The sequence below is a fragment of the Tinamus guttatus genome, unplaced genomic scaffold (assembly GCF_059628265.1).
Source record: "Tinamus guttatus ecotype Peru unplaced genomic scaffold, ASM5962826v1 Tinamus_guttatus_pri_ptg000315l, whole genome shotgun sequence".
Classification (NCBI taxonomy): Eukaryota; Metazoa; Chordata; class Aves; order Tinamiformes; family Tinamidae; genus Tinamus; species Tinamus guttatus.
Genome location: NW_028288849.1, coordinates 293,537 through 299,536, shown reverse-complemented (window position 1 = coordinate 299,536; position 6,000 = coordinate 293,537).

Genomic DNA, 6,000 nt, shown 5'->3' with positions numbered 1-6,000 from the left:
AAGAAGACATTATTGGATACATTTTTTTACACGTTGCAAACTTGGCAGGAAAACCAAAACCCATGTAGCCTTAAGTGAGCTCTGTTTTAATACTAAAAATCACATCTCTAGGTCAAAAAGACCCTCACCCAGGTAAAGACCCTTCCCCTGAGCATGCGTAACAGTGGCTATGTTGAGTAAGCAGTGTGAGAACTGCATGTAAACTACTAACCAAGCAGTGCAAGAGGGATGTACTTGGAAAGATATCGAATATGAAAAGAGGAAATTGGAAGGTTGGGAGGGTGCGTTGGGACGGTGCACCCAGTGTTGTGCAGCTCCAAAATAAACGAGCAAATCACAGAGTCGGAAGCACAGAATCACAGAAGCAAAGTGTTTCAGAAGCCATTTCTGAACACGTGAAGGATAAGATGGTGGTTTGCAGCAGCGAGCATGGATTTAGCAAGGGCAAGCCATGTTTGAGCTACTTCATAACTTTCTCTGGTGAAGTGTCAGGCCCTGTGGACCAGGGGAAGACAGTGGATGTAGTTAGTATATCTTGTCTTTAGGAAGGCCTTGCAGCTGATCCTCCTTATTGCCAAATTAGTGAGATTTCAGCTGCCTAAGTAGACTCTAAGAGAGGTGGAAACCTAGCTGCACTGCTGTGCTTGGAGCGGTGAGGAGTGCTGCAAAGTCCCCGTGGCAGCCAGTAAGTGGGAGTGTCTCTTGGGAATCAAGGCAGGGAGCAGTTCCCAGTTGAAGGTTGTCTTTAAAGGCCTGGAAGGTAGGGTGGAGGGCTGAGTGGGCAGGTTTGCCGATGTCAGCAAGCTGAGAGGGAACAGTCTGGAGGACAGTGGCCGGTGTTCAGAGGGAGCTGTACAGGCTGGAGAAAGGGGCTGAGAGACACCTCATGAAGCTCAACCAAGGGAATGGCTGAGTCTTGTATTTGAGGTGGGATACCCTACAGGCTGCTAGGAGGCTTCTCTGTCCAAAAGGATCTGGGGATTGAGGAGGACAGGAAGCTGAGTGAGAGCAGTGTGGCCTTGCAGCAGGGAAGGCCAGTGCAGCACGGCTGTGGACATGATCCTTCCCTTGGCTTTGGCAACTGGCAGTGAAACTGCTTCTGAGTACTGTGTCCAGTCTGGGGATCCACAGTGCAAGAAAGGTATTGACATACTGAGGCAAGGTGCAGGGCCAGCAGGATGCTCAGGAGGCTGGGGCACATGACGTGCAGGGAGAAGAGGCTCTGTAGAGGCTGGAGCAGAGAAGGCTGACGGGAGACGTTATTGATCTTGCCAGCTACCTGTCTGGAAGATACAGGGAAGGTGGAGCCAGACTGTTCTTGGAAGTGCCCAGCAATGGGATGGGAGACAACAGAGAAGTTGGACAACGCAAATTCCCCAAGTTAGTCCATGGGTAATTCAGATGAGGTGTCAGGATTTCACAGAATCACAGAATCACAGAACCGTTGAGGCTGGAAGAAATCTTTAGAGATCATCTAGTCCAAACCCCCCGCTCCAGCAGGTACACCTAGAACATGTGGCATAGGGTCACATCCATGTGGGTTTTGAGTATCTCCAAGGAAGGGGAGTCTACAACCTCTCTAGGCAGCCTGTTGCAGGGCTCTGTCACTCTCACAGTAAAGAAGTTCTTCCTCACATGCAGATGAAACTTCCTGTGTTTCAGTTGGTTCTGAGGTGGATTAGGAACTAGCTGGATGGCAGAGCTCAGAGGGTGGTGATCAGTGGTGTAGAGTCTAGTTGAAGGCCTGTAGCTAGCGGTGTCCCCCAGGGGTCAGTCCTTGGTCCAGTCCTGTTCAATTTATTCATCAATGACCTGGATGAAGGCACAGAGTGCTCCCTCAGCAAGTTTGCTGATGATACCAAACTGGGAGGAGTAGCTGATACCCCAGAGGGCTGTGCTGCCATCCAGAGGAACCTACACAGACTGGACAACTGGGCGGTGAAAAACCTCATGCAATTCAACAAGGCCAAGTGCAAGGTCCTGCACCTGGGGAGGAATAACCCCAGACACCAGTACAGGCCAGGGACTGACCTTCTGGAGAGCAGCTCTGCAGAAAGGGACGTGGGTTTAATGGTGGACGACAAGTTGACCATGAGGCAGCAGTGTGCCCTCGTGGCCAAGAAGGCCAATGGGATCCTGGGGTGCATTAAGAAGAGCGTCTCCAGCAGGTCGAGGGAGGTGATCCTGCTCCTTCACTCAGCCCTAGTGAGGCCGCATCTGGAGTATTGTGTCCAGTTCTGGGCCCCACAGTACAAGAGGGATGTGGAGCTGCTGGAAAGAGTCCAGCTCAGGGCTACAAGGATGATCAGGGGCCTGGAACATCTGCCCTATGAGGAGAGGCTGAGGGAGCTGGGCCTGTTCAGCCTGGAGAAGAGAAGGCTGAGAGGGGACCTGATCAGTCTCTGTAAGTACCTCAAGGGAGGGAGTGAGGAGGATGGTGCTGGCCTCTCTTCACTGGTGGCCACTGGTAGAACTAGAGGAAACGGCCAGAAACTGAAGCATCAAAAGTTCCACAGGAACTTAAGGAAAAATTTCTTAACAGTGAGGGTGACAGAGCACTGGAACAGGCTGCCCAGAGAGGTTGTGGAATCTCCTTCTCTGGAGATCTTCAAAATCTGCTTGGATGCAGTCCTGTGCCACGTGCTCTAGGTAACCCTGCGTGTGCAGGGGGGTTGGACTAGATGACCTCTAGAGGTCCCTTCCAACCTTAAGCATTCCATGATTCTATGGTACCCATTACTCCTTGTCCTATTGCCAGCCACCACTGAGAAGAGTTTGTCCCATCCTCTTTACATCCTCCCCTCAGGTATTTGTACCTGTCGATAAGATCCCCTCTCAATCTTCTCTCCTCTAAGCTAAACAGGTCCAGCTCTCATATAATATGTATTCCACCTTCTTCTCAAGAAGCTGCTTGCCCATCCATGGAGGCATCTAATTTTCTCAAGAGCTCCTTGCCCATTCATGCAGGTCTCCTACCCTTGTTGCTTAACTTCTTTCTCATAGGGGTGCACGGACCCTGAACTTGGAGGAAGTGGTTCTTTAATGTAAAGCCAACTGTTCTGGAACCCCTTTCCTTCTAGGGCCCTTGCCCAGGGGATTTCTCCAAGTAGGTCCCTGAAGAGACCAAAGTTCCCTCTCCTGAAATCCAGGGTCATGATCCTACTTCTTCCCCTGCCTCCCGCTCACAGGATCTTGGACTCCAACATCTCATGGCCACTGCAGCTGAGACTGCCCTCGACCTTCACGTTTCCAGCCAGACCATCTCTGCTTGTCAGTACAAGGTTGAGCAGCACCCCTCTCCTCGTTGGCTTCTCTACCACCTGCATGAAAAAGTGATCCACAGTGTTCTGCAGGAACATTTTGCTCCTAGTTTGTGGACTCTCTGTTCCTAGCTGTGTTGTCATCCTAGCACATATTGGGATGCTTAAAGTTACCCCATAAGAACCAAATGTCTTTCCTGGGTGGGGCTCATTGCACTGAGCAGCGAATATAGTTTTTGGACAACCACGATGGGACCCAGATGAGACTGTTGTAAAAACCCTGGTCAGATAGTCCTGCCAACTCCCAGCGGGGAGAGGCTGCTTTCCAGACTCCAGCGCACACCGGCCTTTGATTCAGAGCTGGCTCTGCGAGCATCCTCCTCAACCAGAGCAGCTAAGCGACTCAAAGGTGCAACGGAACAAGTAAAAGGAGACACTGCATGCACAAAAAGATCTAAGGGTAATCATCTAGGAGTAATACTCACAATCTAAGGGTATTGTCCAAGGCCAGTAATTACTTGCGTGGACAGTGGTGACTGGAACATACAAAAGCAGGATCAGGAAGAAGATTCTTTTAGGGAGAATAATATGGGAACAGGATTGGGGGCAGGACAATCGGCGGAGGTGCCCCTTCGTTCTCCTTTAGGATGCATCCTGAGACTCTGGGAGATGTTTGGTGGGGATCTGCTAGTGAGGAGGAAATTAAAGGAATGTTGTAGTCAATGGTGGCCGAAGTACAAAAATGGATGAGATAAAACAGTCAGAAATGGTAGTTTATAACACATTCTTGCAACATAAGTTGTTTGTCAGAAGGCAGGATACATGGGAGGAAATCCCTTAGGTAGATTTGTTCTTTTCCTTAAGAAATGATCTTGAAAAAAAGAAAGAAATGTAAATTGTTGCTATCCAGTTCAAACACGTTAATGAAGATTGAGGACAAAAAGAGGGTGCCTCGGTGTTGTTCAGCTTGGAGCACTGGGAAAACGTGTGTGAAAGTGCATGATGAGGAAGAGGATGTGCAATTCTTGGTCTCTTGGGAAAGTCATTTAGATAGTGCTGGTGGTAGAGCTAGAGGACGTGAGATGTTCAGTCCAATTGCAGGCAGAAGTTGAGCACAGCAGAACTCTGTGGTGGAGGCTCCTCTGAGTTCAGCAGTGAGGCCATAGGGAATGCCTGTCTATGTAAAAATCCCTTTGAATTGGAATGAATTGGAAGGAGGGAGCTGGGTCATACCCAGAGAAAATCCAGAAAATCCTTTAGAATGAGAACTGAAAAACATAATCCAGATTGGCAGATTTACAGGAGCTTCTGAATACATTACTCGTGCTCAAGGGAAAATGAATGGAGTTGGAAAAAGCTTGAGAGGTATGTGGGAAACAGAATGCTAGGGACAGACCAGATCATTTTATGCTGGCCCAAGATGAAGCCGTACAGAGTAAGGCTGAGGATCCTTCTTCAGTTTATGAGCAGTTATGTGAGACTGCTCAAAAATGGACAGACATGGATCCTGAAGATGAAACTAAGCAGGTGACCTTTACTACACATTTTGTAGGGCAGTCGGCACCAGATGTAAGGAGAAAACTTCAGAGAGTGGATGGTATGTCTGCAACGTCAATATCTTAGCTAGTAGAAATTGCATCTGAGGCATGCAATAGCAGAGAGGAAACAGCAAGGAAAGAAACCCAGAAGGAGAAGTAGAAAAACCAGAAGCACAACGCTGCCATTTTGGCAGCCGCATTTGTCCAGGCACAAACGTCCTCTCAGGAAAGGGGTTTTCCAAGGGGCCGAGGGCGTGGAAAAGGACACAGAGCAGGGGGGAATCTAGGAAGTAGGATCCCACTGGGAAGAAGTCAGTGTGCAAGTCATAGTGAAAAGGGGTCCTGGAAAAAAATGAGTGCCCAAAGAGGCGACCAGAGAATTGGGTAAAACAACAGATCAGTTCCGCAGGCAGATTTGCTTACGATTAGTACAGCGGATTCAGATTGATGGGGCCAGGGGGTGAGAAAGTGGATTCCACAACCAATCCTCTGGCTTCCATTCAGCAAGGGAATGAAATAATTAAGTTTTTTTTAGTAGGTACTGGAGCAATATATTCAGTATTAAATATCTGTGAGGGACCAATGAGTAAATTCTCTATATCAGGAACTAGTGCCATGGGAAAGCAAGCGGTCAGGCCCTTTTTACCTGTAGATATATATGTAAATATATTTAGACATGTATCTGTTGCAATATATATAATAATATTGCTTGGTTACAGTATGTAGAAGATAGATATCTTACTGGGGGTTGAAGAGACCACTGTTAGATTATTTTGGGAAAGGTAGAATAGACAGTATCACAAAGGAAGGCACAGGCTGCACAGAAAAATGAGATCTACTTGGGATACGAAACATCCTAGGGAGAAGGAAAGTTGGAAACATGAAGAAAGGAGGCAATACATCAAATTGCCCCGCATACCCAAATCATTGAAAGAACTTAAAGCGTTTTTAGGGGTAGCCAGATGGTGTTGCCTGTGGATATCTAATTTTGGATTAATGGCCAAACCACTGCATGAGGCTGTCAAAGGATCTGGAGAGACAGTGGAGTGGATGCCAGAGTGCTGGAAGGCACTTGGGGAACTGAAGATTGCTCCTGCCTTCAGTCTCCTGGACCTGACTCAATCTTTTGAACTTTATGTGCATGAGAGGGAACATCAGGCACGGGGACTTTGGAAGACTGGAAAAGACCAGCCCCTTACTTT